General features: G+C 43.3%; 1 protein-coding gene across 13 annotated transcripts in view; it reads right to left on the reverse strand.

Annotated features, from left to right (window-relative positions):
* The window catches only part of foxp2 (forkhead box P2), a 115,569-nt gene that overhangs the window by 70,540 nt on the left and 24,538 nt on the right, over positions 1-20,491 (reverse strand). The window contains exon 1 of one of the 13 annotated variants that reach the window (XM_085768721.1): positions 717-1,081. The exons of 9 other annotated variants lie outside the window; for them this stretch is intronic. The gene's annotated coding sequence lies outside the window, so the exon portion shown is untranslated. Of the gene's footprint in view, positions 1-716; positions 1,091-20,491 lie in introns of those variants that run through there. 3 more of the 13 variants (XM_085768719.1, XM_085768725.1, XM_085768723.1) reach the window with 3 other exon arrangements.

A 20,491-nucleotide genomic window follows, 5' to 3' on the forward strand; every position in this document is an offset into this window, starting at 1 on the left:
GGTGGGTCCCGTGTGTGAATGAGCGAGTGTGTGTGTATGTGAGAGAGTGTGAGGGGACCTTCACACGGGGAGCACCGAGACTCCTCGCAGGATGCTCGCCGCCTCTCCCCCAGCACCTCGCCTGCATGCTCACCAGGCTGCTCTCGCTCTATTCACACATCTGCTCCTCTGAACGCTCTCTCTCTGTTCCTCTCCCCCTCTCTCTCTCTTTCCTATGCAAGTGCACACACACACACACACACACACACTGACTGACACACACACACACACACGACCCGCCGGACTGGCTCTCTGCTTTGCTCCATGCAGCCGGCGCGGCTGAGACGAGAGGGAAACGGAGACAGAAGCAGAGCTGGAGGACGCCGCTACGAGAGGTGCATTCGCCGCGGAGGTATGTGTGTCTGGCTTTATTTTAGCGCTTTTCTTTTCAGCTCTGATTGTGGTGCATGTCAAAGTGTGTGTGTGTGTGTGTGTGTGTGTGTGTGTGTGTGCGTGTGTATTCGTGTAGATGTAAAGAGTCTGAATGGGATTAGTAAAGGGCTGACTGGAGTCGGTAGCCTCCACTGTGCTGTGGCAGAGAGTGTATAGGGCTCTTAAAAACAATTAGCCATATCACATCCATGCATTACCAAGTAACACGCTATCACAAAGCACTGCTACGATACCACAAGTACTGCAAAAGAGAGAAGGAGAGAGTGACAGATAAAATGACCTACCTTTTAAACAATGAGAGAGAAATCCAATCTCCCCGGTAAGAAGCATTTGAAGAAATATTCTCAGAAGACTGGAGGCATTAGTTGTGTTTCAAAAATGAAGAGAGGGGGGGAAATGCCACTAGTAGAAAAGAGCATCAAAAGTGGAAAAAAGGGGGAAAAGAAAAAAAAAAGTGGAGAGAAACTAGCTGACGCTTACTGTCAAAGACATCACCAGAGAAGTATTTACAGCGGTATTTACAGTAGTGAGCGGGGAGAGCACCTCTGCCTGGTCACGTCTGAGAGACAGTTGCCGTTTCAGTGCTGCCTAATTAAAACAAGTCAGGCAGCCCCGCTGGATTGTTTTGACGCCCGAGGACCAATAGTACACAAAAACCAGTGGCTTGATCAGTGGGGTAGGGGGGCTGGTCGTGGGGAGGGGAGCGGAGGGGGCGGAGGGTGGTGAGAGTTGGCAAAGGAATGGTGTGTGAAGGGGGGGGTGTTTCTGTGTGTGTGTGTGTGTGTGTGTGTGTATCGGGGGGGTTCAGAAGAGGCATTTTGTAGGGGAATCTGAGAGGGGAGGGGGACCACAAAGGTTCAGAACTGGGGAGACTTCAACAAGCCGAACGCTCCTTCACTTTCTCTCAGACAAAATACTAAAATGATGCTTTTAAATAACCTGTTTCAAGATGAAACAATAATGGCCAAACTCAAAACTACTCCTAAACACAGTGAGTCTGTGGGAATGGATCATATTAAAAAACAAAAAACATTTATATATTAAAAAAAAGTGAAACATGAGCTGATTAACATTTCACAGCTTTTCACCCCCTCGGCCACAGCTTTTAAAAGCTTGGTTTGCCACTTGATGAAAGGCAGACGTGTCTGTACAGACGTCTTACATGAAGATTCAGATATCTGAACAAGTCTCTCCTAATGAATTACTTTACTATCTCCAACAGGAACCGCAGAAACCACCGGTCCCCACCGCCTGCTAAAGGAGCCGTAAAAGCTGAGGCGAGCCAAATGAAGCCGGGCAGGGCTCACATGTGCTGGATGTGATGCATTGACTTGTTTCTACTACTGTAAACAACACACAACAGGCAATGAGATGAAACATTTAGGGCTAATGGTGTTTGCCAATCCTTTTGTCATTTTTTTAATTACCTCCTCTCTCTCTCTCTTTCTCCCTCTCTTTCTCTCTCTCTCCCTCTCCCCTTGCATGCCACAGATGTTTTTCTTAGTCGCTCCAACAGACAGGAATCTACTGGCAAGAAGAAAGGCTCGGTCTTCCCCAGGAGAGAGGAGTACAAAGCCCCCAGTCTGCACACAGCAGATGCAGAAAGCCAGTCCATCTGCCACCAACTCCATGTGCCACATGGGCCTGAGAGATTTAATGCAAGAAGGGAATTTTTTTTATGTTTTAATTTAATGCGCCTACATAAGTTTGTGCCATATACACAAAAACCAAATGCAAACACACAACGTCTAAATCTGGCAGAGATGCAACTCCAAAATTAAAGTCACTCTAAAGGACACACACATGTGCAGGCACACAGGCTCAGCCACAGCTTGAGGTTAAAGGGAGTGCAAGAACTTTTTATGTTTTAAAGAGAGGCACCCAGGGCAACTATGACAGATTTATTTAGGAAAAGATGTAGCCCCCAGCGCGGGGTAAAGACCACTTGAACTTGCAGCTCTGAGTGGTGCACTGGCATGATTTAACAGGCTCTGAATTGTACATTATCTCCCCGGCTCCGCTGGAGCATATTTCAGCCGTATGATATCATTATTAAGAGACCAACACAGACCAAGAGATGTAGCATTTTTATGTCAACTGTCTGAGCTCTGAGGCAGAGAGGGTAAACACCAAACAATCATGGGAGAGGGAGAGAGACAGTGGGAGTTGAGGCAAGTGGGAGAAAAGGAGAGAGGAGGAGATGACAAGAGTGTAAAAGCAAGCAAGAGTGAAAAAACAGCGACAGAGAGGCAGAGGGGGCTAACATTAAACAACTGCTGTTAATTGCTCTAAGCGTCCACATTATGCCAGTAATTTCTCCCATTTCTCTTTCAGCGCTGAGGGCTTGAGACTAGAATGCTCCTTTAGCCCCTTTAATAAACTACTCAGAGCTCCTCACTGGAAAAGACAAACAAGAGGCCTCTGGCCTTAGAGACATTCGCCTCACTAGGGAGAATGCTATGCCTATTTCTACACATCTCTGACAATTGTGTGCCCCCCCGCCTTACCCTCCTCCCTTCAGGTATTTATTCCCTATGTCTCTTCTTCCAGAGCTTTCTGCTGCCAAGGTCAACAGAGACAAACAGGCCCACCAGCGTCTTGATGTGGTGGCAGCGGAACAGTGAGAGGAGAAAGGGAGAGAAAGGGGGGAGTAAAAGGGGGAGGGGGTAGACATGTGTAGTGGGTACAGCGGGGAGGGGTGACGGTGGCAGCAGCTGGTTACCAACCCTGGCAGCAGCAGCAGGGGGGGGGGGGCGGTGATGTGAGATGCAGTGCAACGCCGTGACAACGATGGTGACAGTTTCCCCATCTCCTGATACTGCAGTTATTTCCTCAGTTTACTACAACTACTACTATTACTACTACCACTGCCCATTAATTTTCAATTAAAACCACCATGAAGTGGATTGCCCCTGGGGCGTTAGACAAAGTCAAGCAACCATCACAGTGGTTTCCCTCGTCAGCACTGGCAGGCCACCACAAAGTACAAGCACCGCCGTAAGGTTTGTCAGTGAGTGGCAGCCCAGTCTTCAACAGTGTGAATCACACCTTATTAACCCTTCAGCAACCATTAGCTAAAGATTGCATGCTTATGATATGAATGAGTGGAACTTAGAAAAGAAAAACATTTTTTTGCATGCATTATTCAGAATAAGCACAAACAGGAAGGTGCACCGAGGAAAAGATGTAGTGGCTTTCCTGTGATTGTGACTTGTATTTATTAGAGCCCGAGTACATCAGTGGTGTTCTCTGGAAGTTATCCATTTGACTTCGCTCCTCCTTCATCCATTCTCACATTTAAGTGCCAGTCAGAGAAAGAAAAAAAGAAAAGAAAAAGAAAAAAACGATGAAGTGATTTCACCGTCTGCTCAAATATGCTCAACTGCCCCTAACAACTCCCACACAATGATAACCAGTGTTTCTAAAGAGCAAAAAAAAAAAACACCACACATGTGAAACAGAGCACACACATCAGCGCCATTCATTAGTTGTCACACAAGCACAATTCATGAGCCACTTAGTCCAGCCTACGAATAAATATAAATAAATAAATAAATAAATGAGAGACCCAAATAAGGCATAATGAGGGGGTAGGGCTCTTTTTAGTCCTGGGCAATGCTGATCAGACGATATGTTGCTTATGGCCAGAGAGCAGAGACCATTACGGACCGGTGATTATATAAGTGGTTGGAAGGCAGCACCATTTTAATATACTGTACTTAAGCACCAGGGTATCCATGGCAACTTGCCTTGCACCGTGCATTCAGAAAATCCCTAATGAAATGCCTATTAAGTGGCTGATAATGACAGTGTCCAAATATATTTGCATATGTATTTCACTGCCACAAAAAAGAGGAAAAACAGAGTAGTGAATGAAGGTAGAGGGGAGTCTGAATCACAATAATAAATCTGTTGATTCTGTTTTCTTTGTTGTTTGCAAAATTGTAGATATTTCAGAAAATATCCAGTTTCTTAATGGGTGAATAACACACAATAAACATAAGACTTGGCACTTTGGACAACCAAATTATTAATATGTGTATAAGTGTTTCTTTTAATAAAACTTATACGAGGAAAAACTGTAGCTGTGATGGGTGTGAATTGAGGCCTCACTGCCTTCCTCTGGGAGTCTCCACATGTGACTTCCATTTGCGACTTTGGCTGAGTGCCCAACAGGACATCCCTGAGAGAGTGTTTGCTTGACTCAATATCAACAGCCCGAGTAAGCAGTGTGTTGTGAGGGGAGGGCGGAGGGCGGCGGGCGGGCGGGGGCCTCGGAGCCCTCTCAGGCCAAGCCCGGCTTCGGGTTCCTATTGAAAATAAACTAGGCTGTACATTCACTGGGCCCAGAAACATCAACACGCACTGCGAGGAGCCACGTATAGCACTCAGCAGTGTTCCGCTGGTGCCTCTCCAAGGCTTAATGATACCTGCGCCTCCCCTCCAGCTGCTTCTGCCGACACCGCTGCTACATGCAGACGGCAGGCGGGCGGGAATTAAAGTATACATTACAGCAGAAAAATAAAAAGAGATCGAAATGACAGAAGTCAGACAGTTCAAGCTGACCGAGCCTCTTGAAACGAAGGAGCTTGTAGACTAGCGACAGACACTCCAGGTTAAATTGGCCCTCCTGTGCCGCCTCTTATTTTCCCACCACCGCAGCTGCCTCCAATGCCCAACCCCCCTTCCTAAAAAAAAGAAGAAGAAAAAAAAAAGAAAAATAGCTTTTCTTCAAAAGCGTATTTGAATTAAACGAGTTGCTGAAATCAAAGGCTCGGCTGAGCAGGGTAAATTTAAACAAGCAAGTGCGGCTCACAGCAGTTTACCTGTTATACAGCAGATTGGAATTAGATGAAAGAGTAGAGCATGGCAGACAACTTCCATTTTTTCACAGTAGTAGATATTATCATATAGTAAAGGCAGCTGCACTTTAAATTAGATTCCTTTTTAGTGAAAAGTACACGCTACTCGGTTGTTGTTTTTTAAGCTCCTGGCCATTGAGATGTCACTGAGATTAGGAAACGGCTCAAAAATCTGAGAAACAATAGTCTTTTCATGCATTCAGATTTCCTGTTAGGGATGAATCTGAAACCCATTTATGACAGTGATCTGTAGTGTCTGAGGATCCCACAGCTCCAGCTCTGCCAAAGAGATTATCATTCCCAGAACCATGGCTACACAGTTGAGTGGCAGCAAGACAAGCTCCACTGACAGTCAAAAGAGCACAACACCTGTATATGCTATGCAACAACCAATATCTAAGGTCCAAGGAATCCTGTCAATGCTTTTGCAAGTAGCAATGAAAAATACCATTTGGAGTGAGAGGAATATTAAATACTGACCATGAATTAGATGACGTGGAAAGTTGGGGAATCATCTCCGGGAGCAATTGAGACGTAGAGCGTTCTGTTCTTAGCGCTGGAGAGTGGACTTCAGAGTCCTGTGATTACCCTGGCCTTCTGACTTACTGCTGACACAGTGGCTATCCATTCATGACTAAAACACCATTCAGCTAGACACCAATTACACCTAAAAAACCCTGATCAAATTAATTCAGGAAAATGGTATTCCAGCAAAGAATAATAAACTCATTATATGGAAATTTCAAACTCCTCTATTCTCCACACCGCGGCTAATTCAAAACTAATTTTTACTAGCCACTAATTTGAGGGCGAAGGGCGGGGGATAGGAATTACATCTGGAGGTAATTCATTGTGTGGAACTGAGCCCAGTGGAGGCTACGATTCCCCTCCATCCCCCGCTGAAAAAAAAACATAAAAAATAAATAGAGACAGACAGACAAGACATAGAGAAGGAGCTACTTAGGTGAGTGGGACTTCCGGAGCACTGAAACAACACCTTTCACCAAAATGTTTTCATAGTGCTGTCACCAGACACAGGCTGGAGAGGATATAGGTGCTGCAGGCACAGCGCAAGGCAGAGAGACAGACACTGAGAAATAAAAGAGAGAGGGAGAAAGATTTTCAGGGAATGTGGGACTTCTCATAAGGTTCGGGCTCCTGCAGACAGCTGCGCTGGTTCAGGATTTAGCAAATAGCCAGAGATGTGGACGTTAAGGAAGTGCGTGGGTGGGTGGGGGTAATTTTGACTCTACAGTTAGGTGTTGTGCCCGCTCTAAAGGCTCAGGGTTTATGAGGACGTCTCCCTCTCAAGTGACCAGCTACATCTGGGCTGCCTAAGTGGGCTGCCTAATAAATGGCACAGTTTCCCAATGATCTGCAGTTTCAAAGCACTGAGTAAAGGGTATCCAGCTGTATCGGTTTCACTGTATGGACGCAAACTTAACAGGTATTTGCACGGAAGTATTTGTAAAGCGAGCAGAGGAGACCAGACATGGACGTATTCGAGTGAAATTTCTTTGATTGCTCTGATCAAATTGTGGGAGAAATATGAAGTTTGGCTCCCCACAATCAGGCACAGTGCAAAAAAAAAGAATCCCTACAGAAGGACATTAACATGTGATAGAGAAACTTGCCTCAGTCCCTGCTTCCACACCAGAACCCCCTGCTCTCCACTTCCATCCTGTGCCACCCCTCCAACACTAAATGTGTTTTCCAAATGAAAATAAACGGAGTCCAACCAGTTTGAGGCAGTCATACTCTGGAATATGAGATCAAATAAAGGCTTCTGTGGAGGCTGAAAGGAGAAATGAAATAGCTTCTGAGGGGAGATGTACCGAGTAATAAAATTACTCCTTTATATCTTCCTAAACAGCAGATGTTCCCCTGGAGTGGGTGAGGGCTTCACTTTGGTCAAAGACAAGTATGCAAGTGGCAATTTTTCCTTCAGGGAAGATTCCCTGATACACTTCTTGAGACTTGGCGCACCGCAATTTTCTTGAAAACGAGAAACTATTTCAGCAACAAGTTAAGCGGAACTTTGGAAGTTTCACTTTGATGATGTGCTGCTAGACGCTGTCACTGAAAGGTATGTTCCATTAAATTGGAACAGCAAGATGATTCATAAGCCTATTGCTTTTCAATGAGTTCAAACTAGGCTGAAATGTTCGGCTGAACAGTTGTATTTTATACTAACACATACAGTTGACTTGGAACTGACCATGATGTACCACAAACACAGTGAATCATCTTTGGGATGAAAAATGTCACTACTTTGAAATTGGTTAGCTATTCCAGTTATACAAGCACCATTCCATTTGGCATTGGGGGGGAATTTACAACAAAAGTATGACTCTAACTACTTAAAATCATGCAATTGATTTGTATTCTTAAAAAGCTGGTCACAATAATATTCAGATGGACTTTTTTTGCAAAGGCAGAAGGACAATATTAGAGGAAATTTGCAATTGGAGAGAATACATTATAATTCATTATACAGTAGCTATTAAACCTCCAGTAAAAATGGTTTAGTACAAGGATTGAGCCACTTATCAGACGTACTCACTACCTTTAAAAGCTGTCCATGTTCAGTGCTCTGAGTGGCAAAAAAGCAATCGCTGATGACTTTGAAAATAGGACTAGATGTACAATTTATCAAAACAGACACGGCTGGCAGGGATTTCAGAGAATCAAGGGTTGTAACTGTTTGTTCAAAAATCACAGGAGAAAGGAAGACCGCAATTTACAGAATTAAAAAAAAGAAAAGAAAAAAAGGAATGCAGCCAAACTACTTTTAAAGTTATCAATGGAGTGCTTTGGCTTATACTGTCCAAAAAGAAATTTAAATACAGGAAGTTTATTGTTCACAAAGCTGATTTGTCTGAGATGTTCACTGTACGTTGTGCTGCGCTGATCACAACGTTTTTTATCCAGAGAGCGGTGCACCTTCCCAACACTTTGTTTCAATGTGTTCTCTTAATGAGGTTAATTTAAGAAAATTATACAACAAATTAAATAAATTACTCACAGATGCACACAAGTATCTGTGTTTCAGTTTGTTTTATGCGGTCTTGGCATGTAATTAAGTGGTTTACACCAGGTTGATGATGTTTGTGCTGTGACTATGAATTAGTTCTTGGCGTGAGCGTAACGTAAAACTTTATTCTCAGTGACAACCTGCAAGACTATTGTTTACAAACATACACAGGTAGAGAGCAGACTCATTAAAGAGCTCATAACACAAAACCCCAAAAATAGTGCATGGAGCGTACATCAGTGGCTAAAAACACTTGTCAAGCTATCATCATGGGTGACTCTTAATTTATACAAAGGCACCCAATTATACTCAGAGGCAACATTTTCAACACTTTGCGAACTTGGAAAACATCATTAACTTTCTCTGTGTATTGCCTTTTTCCTCCGTTGTAGCCAGTTGCCATCTCCTCAGGAAGACAAATGGCGAAGGGGATGTTTGTGACAGCTTAAAAGTACCCATCAGCTGCCTCTGAGACATCTCCCTGCACATCCAGCCCTGAACCTCCCCAAACAAACAGCAGGCTCCACTTCAAATACATAGCAGGACTATTAGGTAATCTTCTCCTTTGTTCACTCTCCCTCAGCCTTGGTGACTAACCTCAATCTCTCCCTGTTCCACCTCCAGCCTTCAAGCTGACAACACAACACTTAATGCTGCCAGAACCATAGGAGAGGGCCGTGATGAATGGCTCCAGGAATTGTCTGGAAATATACACACACGCACTATCTTGCATATTCAGAGACGAGCTGCATTTGTTGTGTTATGATGACAGTACCAGTATGGTTTGAAAGTGAGAGGGAGAGAGAGGCGTGGAAGGCGGCAGCACAAGGGCTCTTTGTTTTTGGGACGGGACAAATCTGAGGTTTCCTTTTGGATATTCAATATCCTGTAAGGTACCAAACAGAGTTACAGTAGTCTAGTGTCTGGGCTTTTTTTTTTTTTGAAGGGGAGGGTGAGGAGGAGCGGCTCGCTACGTGTGTCTGTGAATTGTTGCATGCTTCTTAGTCAATTGCTGTGTGGCTTGCGTGAGCCCCTTCCAACAAAGCCTGGGAAATCAATCAATCTGCAAAGAAATACCTCTTATGCCAGATGTGGCACTTGAAAAAAAAAAAAAAAAGACTTAAAAGACTTGCTTGTATTAGGGACTGTAAAGGTCCAAACAAGCTTAAAATCATGTTGAAATGAAATATTTATTATAAATGAATCAAGCTGTCAAAATGCTACCTACTGCACTTTGAAATTGTGCTTGTTAGTTTAGGTGGCTTCACGAAGGCGTAACACGTCAAATCTGTTAAGTGTGTCAACGTCTTACTCTGAAACGTATCTCTACTATTTACTTTACAAGTTACCAGGGAGAATGAAAGACAAATGTTTCATTAGCAGGTGACTTTTTTTTGTGTGTTGCTTTTACAAGTCTTCAGTAGTTCCGCTCTTTGACACTTATACACGCACTCTTGCATACGCTGAATATAATTATAAATGCAAGGCCTGCTATAGGGAGCTGAACTTTTCACACCTTTCAAAGCCACAAAATTGGATGGTTTTGTGGTTGTGCAGCTGCCGCTCCACGCTAATGCAAGGCGGTGTCATATGAAAAATATTCCTCTCCCCAAACCACAGGGCTGGTCATTAATGAAACACAGGCCGCGCAGTGAGGTCATACAGAGTCTAGATTTCAGCAGCCACACTTAAAAACCGCTCAGAGAGAATAGAGAAACATGAACACAAATCAGATTCCAGCTCCAAGGACGGGGAAAATAAATAAATAGAGAAAGGCACTGGCCCCTCTCACATTTTCCCCCAGCGCTCTGCAAACAACCGTCAACTGCAGCTCAGAAACAGCTCACAATGAGAGCAGACTAAACAATCTGGTCCCGGCCAAGGAAAATGCTAAGCAACTCTGCACACAGGATGTCTCACCCTAATTGCCAACTATCAAATCTCACAATGGAATCTATCCATTTGGCAAAATCTTCACAGCAAACTTGGCAATATACTTTTGCTTTTAAAAGTGTCAACTTCTGAGATGAAAAAAAGATGGAGAAACACAATTGTCAAGAATTTCATTTCTATCTCGGATTTGCTGAGGTTTATTGAGCTTACAGAAAAACTAGCAATAATGTGTGCTGAGAGGAAAAACCTTTTATTAGATAAAGGTGCTAGGGGTCTTGTAAACGAGTGATTAAAATCCTCAGCATTAAGATAAACAGACTAAATAGGTCCCCAAAGACGCGCCGACTGAGGAAGGAGAGAGAGAGAGAGGGCGAGCCCAACTGAGCACGAGACTGTGTACTGGAGGTGGGCATGGGAGCGTAACTGGAACCTTGGGACTGGTATATGAAACAGGGGTTACTCGCTGGGACCGGGCTCTAAACAGGAAACTAATGGGACAGTCTCCACCATCCACCATGTGGCATTGTATTTTCCAGCCAGTCAAAGCCGTGCTCGCTGAGACCCCATGACTTCAAACAGCCAAAATAGCAGCACATTCATGAAACAGAACAGAACTACTGGGAATTAACGAAGGCAGGGAGGGAAAAAAAAAGAAAACACGCACGCACACACACACACTTACAAAAAAAGGTAGCAGGCCTCGACAGCAGATGGTAAAATTAACATTTCAACAGTTCCTTCCTTTCATGTAGGTCTCGGCAGAACTTTTTCTTTTTTGAAAAAAAGGAAAAAAGTAAGAGGGGCTTGGATTTTGGTAAGATACAGTGGTGTAGAAGGCATCTGGAAAAGGGGAAGAGGAATATTGGCTTATTGCTCCTGATGGTCCACCTCTATGAAAAATTAAATAGGTCTGTTTTGCAGGTTTCCCCTCTCTGGAGTGCCCTAAGCTGTGTTATGGAAACATCATCTCAGTAATTTATACGCCAAAGAACACCTGGTGATGAAAGAAAATAAACTATTCCTCCTTTTTTTTCTCCATTAAAACCCAACACTTTGACTTTGTGGTCTCTCCCTTTGATGTTTCTTTTTCCACCTTTCTAATGTCCATCCATTTGGCTTATTTTGCAAGAAGTTGGCATCTATTGTAGTGTTAAGTCGTTCACAAAATGCTTGTCAGATTTCATTTTGAAGTCTTGATATAAACTTCAAAAGGTACTGTAGAGATGTTATCATGGAGAGACTGGAAGACTGAGGCATCTCTAATAAAGACCCAAACAATGGACAGCCTCTCTCATTTCCAAGCCTGTCCAATGGAGCGTCTCAGTAGTACCCATTAATTTGGACACAGTTCTGGCTAAATTACATGTGTTCCACCTCTGTGACATTTTAAATGCAATTAAAAGCTGGTTATGGAAGTGTGCACGGACTTCCCTGTGATGAAGGGAAATCACTGACGTGATTAACATGCAAACGAGCTCATGCTGGCAGACTAGATTGGGGTTTGAAAACCTCAATTACTTTTGTGTGATTATCTATTTACCAGTACACAGATTTCCATTTCTCATCTCCAGCCGAGTTCCCCATGCACAAGCCTCAATTATACAAGGCACACCTTTATTTATGATGCGCACGATGCTGAAATACAAGCTCTGGTTATTTTTCACTGTGATGTATTGCGCCTTTACAGGCTGCTCATGAGGCAGGGCCACCAGAACAACACTTCCTAATGTTGAACCATTTGCTTTGTGAGCACTTAATATGATCTTGACCCCCACCGCCCCACACACCCCCAATCCATCCATCCAACCCCTATTTAAACCCAGTTTAATCCTGCGTCTCTGTCAGACAGCAGTGAGAGTAATGGACGGAGGGCAGCCATTTGTCCTTTTCAAATGGATTTTATGCTTTAATATATTTATTCTATTTATTTTATTCAACTCTAAACTATAACAAAACTAAATGAAAGCCCTAAATGTATGCATGAATGAATGACTGTGTGTATGAATGCGAGTGTGTTGGGGAGAGAGATCTGCCTCATAGTTCAGAGGAAGGTGTGGATTTAAATCAACTTACAAAACCACTCCAGGCCTTCTAGTATGTATCATCTTGTTGATACAGTTATTAAAGTGATGCCTGGCAGCACAGGAGGAATACAGTTTCATTAATTCGAATGACTGAATAAGGCAGAATTCCTGTTTTTCCCTGTTTTTTTTAGGTTAAATTTACATTAAAATACATACACATTATGTTTTCCACGCAGGCAAGATTTAATAAGAAACCCTCCAACTTTTTCAAAGAAAAGACACATCAAGCGCAAAAAAATGAAAATAGTCCAAAACACAGGGAAAATTAATGCACTATACAGTAACTGTGCCAATGTGTACTCGCTTTTCAACCACTTTATCTGAAGCATAATGATTTTTTTAAAATGGTATAGTGCATGATTTTATTGTTGTCAGTGTTCCTGACTGTTTCCCGGTGCCCAGGGACAGGAAGAGAAGGGAAAGGCACACGTATCTGTGGCACAGCCAGGCTTTTCACATTGTGCCCAGCATACATAAAACATGCCCTGTTGCTTCAGCTGGAGCAAAAAGGAAAACAGTGCCATCAAGTGAAATTTCTGAGGATTCCTCAAACACCTAAGCAGATAGATCTATCACCTGATCAAACTGAAGGCAGGAGAAGAAGAGAGTCATCTTTGGTAAACTTTAATTAATCCTTTTTATTTACCCAAAATAAGAGAGATTTTTTTCCCTGTCGAAGGCATTACTCGTCACTGTTAGCCAACACTTATTAAAAACACTTTTGAAAAGGTGTAATTCATATGTTTTCTATATGTCTGCATGTTTTGTTTAAATAAATAATCCTCACTCTTTGCTCTGGATGGGAATATTAGACAGAAGAACCCCACCCACTCAAGCGGTCTGATGATAAGACAAGAAATGAACATGCTGCGTTGCTGGCTTCATGTTCACAATCCTGTTCGAGGTACCTCAGAACAAAGGGAATCATTATTACTATTTGAACTCAGTTGCCAGGACTTGGCTACAACACTGGTATAAAGCTGCGGGAGTGGGCAGAGAAAGAAAAAAAAAAGCAGTGGATACAGCATATTGAGTGAGTGAAACTGGTGGTGACGGCTGGAATCATGAGTGAGAGGGAATAAAAGAGAGAGAGGGGGAAAGCTTAGATAATAGTAGATAATGGACAATTAACTCAGGCTAGTAGTGCTGGATGCAGTGAAAAGCAGCTTGCGGTGCAGCAAGTCCCCGATCACCACTCAGCCCTATTCACATTTGGGAATACAGGCGATATCAAGCTGCGGGCTACAGGGCCTCAGAGGTGTACACGTTGCATTAGCAATCTCCACAATGCCTTCAAACAATGCTTGATACCAACAAAGTGTCCCAAAGTGCAAACGCAAGCACTCTGCCGACGGGAAGTCTGTGGTGCCATAACCTTGTTCATTGTTTCACGTCCTTTCACCATCAAAATAAACCCAGGAGCCGTAAATCCATTTAAAACACTGACATACTGCCATTCTGGGGTGTAGACATAGAAATTAGCATAATTAAACCTATATAAAAGCTAATTGCATAAATAATGAGCGAATGTCACCACTGTGCATCACAGAAACAATGCATGTGTTCATATCTGGGGCCTCAGAAGTGTTTTAACTGCCCACCCAGCCCCCCACCCCCTTCAAGCTCCATCTAAATCTATTGATCTGTGAAACACAGGGACCCAGGGGAGGCAATTCACTTAATATCATACATCTAATGATGAGATGAATAACGATTATACCATTTGGTAATTAAACGTCTTACAAACCATTTAACTGACTGTGCGTCAGGAGGGGTCGCTGGAGGTCGTAACGATTGTTTTTCATTTCTCGCTCGGCACGAAAGCAGGAGACACACGCAGGAGGTACGGCTGGGTGGGGTGGGGGGTGGGGGGTAGAAAACAGTGCATGACACAATAGTGAAAACACACTAATGACTGTTAGCAGCTATGGCGCTAATCCCTAACGCTGTCAAGACTTTGTCAGGAAAACAATTTGCTGGGGATGAAGGAATCTGAGGAAAACAAAACGAGACAAACATATTTTTCCTCTTTGCCTCCTTTTCAACACTTGCACTGTATAGTTTTTCTACACAGATGATCTCATTAGCTCGCTTTTGCATCCTTTTACAATAAGAGACAAATTAGTGGGGAAAATAAACACATTAATTGGTGAACTGTAAATATATGACAAGGGCAATGTGAGAAAAATAAGAGAGGGGTGGGGGTGTAGGGTTTTGTGCAAATATCTTCGCTCTTTCCTAGAATGTGTCTGATCCACACAAAGGTGTGTTAAACACATGCTTTAAGAGCCACTTCACTGTCAACATCCACAACCATAATCCCTACTTACGTACAATAATTACATTTCCATGTCAGTGTGTTGTTTTATGGACAGGCTCGAAAGAGGGTCCTTTTTTTCATTTGATATAATGTATACAGTAAGTACAGATGAAACGGGAAGTCAGGTGAAAAAGTTCTGAAAGGTTCAGCGGTTACGAAAAAGTACCCGCGAACGTCCAGTCACCTTTTCCATCCAATCCTCAGATGGCTAACAATACCTTCCCTTTGTAGCTGGATCTGTCACATTCATGCAGCATTTACTGACAGAGGGATGTGTGTCATGCTCCTGGCTCCTTATTGAAAGATAGCTAGTAAACATTGTCATTCCAAAAGAGAGACGGGATTAAAGCCTGCTTTGCCCATTGAGGGGGACAGTACGCGGAAAGAGAACGGGAACAATAGCCAAATGGAGGACGGTATCACAAGGGTCCAATGTCTGCCGTGATGAATATGTGGGAGATTATAACCCATTCCATCATTTCCATAATGTAAAACTCTCTTTCTTCTTCACCCGCCGACTATTCACTAAATAAATGAGAAAACTATCACCCGCGCAGAAATATTTGACAAAAGCCAGAAGGGAGGGAGAGCGAGTTTTGAATGACCCCCGTGCCTTTGACAATGCAGGCGCTGTCCGAACACATTCGGAAGCAGCGGAGTGAGTAAGACTTGGTAGAGTATTTATCACTGGGCACAATGCAAATGTATTACCATGTCACCTATACCACTTTACGGCGCAGAATGGAAGCACAGCAAATAAAAGGGAGTTTTATATAACGCCAGGTGGAAATATGAATGTGGGGCTCCTTCGGTGTGTGGCTTTGCTGCCTTGCTAGCACTCTCGGCTGAGGGATCATTCAGTGGACACTGGTTTAAAACTCAAAGAGTCAGCTCTCGCATTTAACCAATATGCTAACTAGCCCAATAATAAGTCTTACCTGCAAAAAAAAAAAAAAATCACCTGAATTAAACTGACTGACGATGGTTTGAAAGAACTTGTGAAAAGAAAATTAGAATTACAGAGTTTAGGGTGAAGAGAGTGAGAATAAAAGAGCTTTAATTGATCGCAAATTCTTTTTTTGGTTATTAACTTTTTGAAGATCTGTGGAAGCTATCTGGTTAAGTATGGTTTCTAGGAAATTTGTACAGAAAAGTACAGAAAATACATGTCTTTTGCATGATATGCTTTATTCAGAGTGTGGACTATGTACTGACAGGCCTTGACTCCAAGCTCTTGAGTGCAACCGTTACTTTTCTATGAAAGCTCCTCAAAAAACATTAAACTCGTGAAATTCCTGAGCCATAGAAAATATCTCCTTTCCCTGTGCTCTGCTCACACCTCAACATCACTGACACCTTTTCACCCATTCACTTGTGTGTGTGTCTGTTTATGTGCGTGTATGTGAAAGAGAAAAGCTACATTCACGTATGTGTGTGTGTGTATATATATACTGTATATATGTGTGTGTGTGTGTGTGTGTGTGTGTGTGTGTGTGTGTGTGTGCGCGTGTCATCTGCCCAATCACTGCAGTCTATTCCAGAGATTCCTCCCATGGCACCCTAGTTTATTTACTTTATCTACAATATAATGCTTCAGTGAACATTAGCAACTTTGAGACACAAGTTTCAATCAGTCGTCTAGCAGCGGTGGGTGCATGCTCGTGTGTGTGCTCAGCCAGGTGCAGAGAAGAGATGAACACCAAAGAGATGGCGCGGCTTTAAACTGAAGGACTTGACAAAGAGGTCCCAAAATAATACAAAATAAAAACGGACAGCGGGAGAGGAGGGAGAAGGGAAACAAAAGGATAGTAGAAAAAGAGAAGTAGGGAAGAAAGCCAGGAAAAATAAACCATACAGGACAGCGGGGAGAAGAACTTGGGGGGAAAAGGTAGTGGTGGATTCAAAAAAATAAAAGAGAAAAGCTAAATAAAAGACAATACTGTGTTGAGAGACAGGGAGAAGGAGCGAGCAAGACAGACAAAGAGAATGATAGAAACAGACAAAAACAAAGTGAAAGAGAAAGCATGGGAGAGGGAAGGAGAAGAGGAGAAAGGAAGGGAGACAAGGTGTTCTCCCTGGGTAGTGCGGAGCAGGTCTTGTCCAATAAACACAGGTGAGCAGCTCGACAGGCCAGGACCACCAGGCTGACTGACAGCTGAGAGCTCTCACTGACCTCCAGCTTTATGTTACATGACATGAGGAGTGCAACTCAACTGACAAAGAGAAACTGCCTGCACCTCTCAGAGTGTGGGAGGGAAGAGCACACACAGACACCCATACGCACTTGTGCACACGCGGCTTGTTTAAAGCGGCATCCACGCTCTGTGGTCACAAAGTTGCAAACACAAAAATATCCGCTGCGAATATACACACACGCACGCACACACTCACGCACACACGGACAGGAGGAGAGACATGCCATTTCCCTTCACAGGTGAGCAGAAGAAGGAAACACCCCGGCGCTTCAGTTACTTAGTGGGAGAAAGTGAGGAGTTGTGGGCTGGGGTGGTGGGGTGGGGGGGGTAGAATGTATGCTGTGTGCCGACTGAATCTTTTCCACATGACGGGCCTCGGGCTGTTTTTGTCAACTGCACTCTTGAGCAGCAAGGAGTCAGGTAGTGTGACCACATGATTGCCCAAGAGGCACTGTGGTGAGAGAGGGAGAAATGGGGAGAGAGAGGGAGTGAGAGGGAAGAAAATGGCAGAGAGAGGGGGAGAGAGAAAGAGAGAGACAGGGAGAGAGGGAACAGGACCGGTGCAGCACGCATGATGAGGTGTAATCACAAACCCCATTCAGAGTGCAGTGGAGTTTGTCAACATACACACATTCACATTCCACTGTCTGTCAGCTCTATGACCCAAATCGAGCATGCTGTGTGAATGTGTGTGTGCGTGTTTTTCCACACACACACACGGATGCTCTCTGCCCATTTCGCCTCCAACCAGGTAGTAACAGTTGCACTGTCTAGGCTTGTGGTTTGTGATGAGGAAGTCAGATTCCAAGCGCTTGTCGGGTTTCACTGCCGCCTGTATCCCTTTTCAAGCCGCGATCAAATGATCATTATGAACAAAGGACTTGGCTTGTTGCCTCTGGAGTAAAAGCTTTTCAGTGGCTGTGACTGTGTAGTTTGATTTGAAACTTTAACTTCAGGAGAAAAAAAAAGAGAGAGAGAGAGAAAGAGTGCTAGGAAGGCAGCACCTCATGAACAATGTTAATACAAAAATAATACAATTGAGTTGTTTTCATAATAAAACTATTCAGTGAAAAAAAAAAGTGTAGTGTAGTTAAGACACACTTGTAATTAAAAGTTAATGTGTAAGTAATATGTTGAGTGAAATAATTTGAATGCTGTTGTCATTCCATTTAAATACACATGGAACAAAATCTCATTATATACATAACAAGGAAAAGAGCAAATAACTCATTTACATTTATACGAAACTGTATTGTATCTGATTAGTTAAACAATGTAAGTCTTATTTCATCCCATTGTTGTGAGTGTTGAATTTCTACTGATGTGATATTATTAATATAACTGAATGAAAAGAATGTTGCACTGATTTTAACAGATTTTAACATTTTAACACCGATGTGTCATATGATATGCTTTGTCTGAGATAAACACAAGTCACCTGTAGGTTAAAAACTGTGTAGATAGATTTACTTTAAGTCATAATGGCAATATCCCTATAAAGCACTGGACTGTGAAGGGCTAACATAAACGTAGGGCTATGTGTGCAGGCTGAAAAATCAGGCTGCATGACAGTTTGGTGATAAAAACACGAGTTCAGTCTGTCAAGACAACCAGCGTTTAGACCTTGGGAGAAGAATGAGCGACTGTGTGCGACTGATTCATTGGACACGATCACCTGCGAACGAAGCCACTCATAATTCTTCCCACCTGAAATGAGGAGTTCAAACCGATGTCAGGCAGCTCTGATGTCATGCCTGCCTCGGGTTGGGTTTCACAATAATCTCAGGCTCTTGGAGAGATGCCATGGAGTCCAGCTTCTGCACCCAAGATTTCTCCAATTAAATTGCGGGGAAAGAATAACATGTGAAACACTAGATCCCTGCTCGTTTATAGAAATTAAGTGGGTGCATGCAGTATTTGCAATCAGTCATTTCCAGAGTATCAGTCATCCCTAATATGAGGCGCGCCACGCACAGAGACAGAAACACTGGAGGGGCCCCAAATATATACTGAGGCCACCTCTGCTGAGGGCAAATACTGTACACCTTTTTCTTTGATAAATAATTTCAAAAATCACACATTGTTCTGCAAAAATAGCATGAAGCTCTTGCATTTTAGAAACAACTGGATAACAGGCGGAGTGAGATAAAGAGATAGGGAGAGGGGGGATAGCAGAGACTGCCATGAGGATCAATAGGCTCATTGAGCCTCTTTATATTCTCCTTAAGGAATGATGGCAATACTCATTCTGAGCCTCCTCACCTCCCCTCTCTCTCCACCTCCATTCTCATGGCAACTGTGCGCTCTGGACAAACACTCCTCGTGCAATCTCTTTTCTCTCCTCCTCACCACCGACCCTGCATCACATACTCTCTTGTGTTTCTATATTCTGTCCCTCGGTCATCTCACTTTCACGACAGGCTCGTGCAAGATAAATACCTGACAGCTAAGAAAAGATACAGCACGGAGAAAAAGAAAGAGTCTGAAACGTTCATTCGAAACAGGAGATCTGGACTCAATTCAGCCTAGTTATGGTTTTCTTTTGGAGGTGTGATGGGTTTCATATGGGGTGTTCTCACCGGCAAAGAAGGACCAAAGGAAGAAAAAGCTGGGAATATACATATCAGGTGCGAAAAATATTTCCCCAGCGGAAATAATGTAAGTACAATTCCTGAGTCTATTTAAAAACAGGACAGCTCCTAATCCGAGAGATCAGCAAAGGGCAGGACGTCATTGGTTCATCCACTTTTGCTCCAATTTGCTCACAGCACGACACTATCAGACCCCAAACCAAACCTCATTAAACTGAAATATGGAAACTTGGGGAACTTCCAAAACTTCCAACTTGTCTCCCTCCCCCCTTTGCTTAAGTGTGAAGACAAAACAGTGGACCATTGAGAGAAGGGTGCATGAAGAACAGCAGCAGATCCTTGGGACTGAGAGCAAAAGGAAGGAAGAGAGGGAAAGAAGGAAAAGTAAACCTTTGATGAGTAAGACTTTTTTTGTTAAGCGAGGGAGCTTAACTTTAAAATATTCTGGGTGGCAGTGAATGGGGGATTGACCAATGGCCCTGATCTCAGCCACACACTGGGGCACTGGGGTTAATGGTGGATAAAGATTAGAAAAAAAGGGGGTTGCTTTGCCTGATCTCCATCCACCCCCACGTCCCCACCCTGCAGTTTTCACCTTCTCCACCAATCCCAAATCAGCTAGACAATGGAGGCTGCCAATGGGGAATGATCCAAGTCCCTTTGATTTCTGCCTCTACCCCCTCGACTGCTCTGAGTGCCCAGGGTAAAGACCCATTGAGGTTCCCCCTGTTTGCCCACTCACAGGGACGACAGTTAGCAGGCTCAGAGAAACCATTTGAGGATTGGAAATGGAATGACAAGAGGTCTCTGATTTATGACAAGAAATCAATTTCAAACTGGAAATGTGAGCAGAGGGCTGTTCAGTCTGAACTGCAGCTTCTTTAAAGCAGCTACAGATTCACTTAATTGCTGTAGATTTTTATATACGTCTGCACTGGAAGTACAACTTGCGGTGTTGGGGCAATTACACTTTTTTGTAATGATTAGAAGGACTTTTTTAGGCCAGCAGATATGCAGTAAGAGTTCATCTTTGAAGATTTAACTGAATACTAGACAAATTAAGAACTAATATTTAAATCT

The sequence above is a fragment of the Trachurus japonicus genome, chromosome 23 (genome assembly GCF_045865225.1).
Source record: "Trachurus japonicus isolate A0001 chromosome 23, Traja_1.0".
Classification (NCBI taxonomy): domain Eukaryota; kingdom Metazoa; phylum Chordata; class Actinopteri; order Carangiformes; family Carangidae; genus Trachurus; species Trachurus japonicus.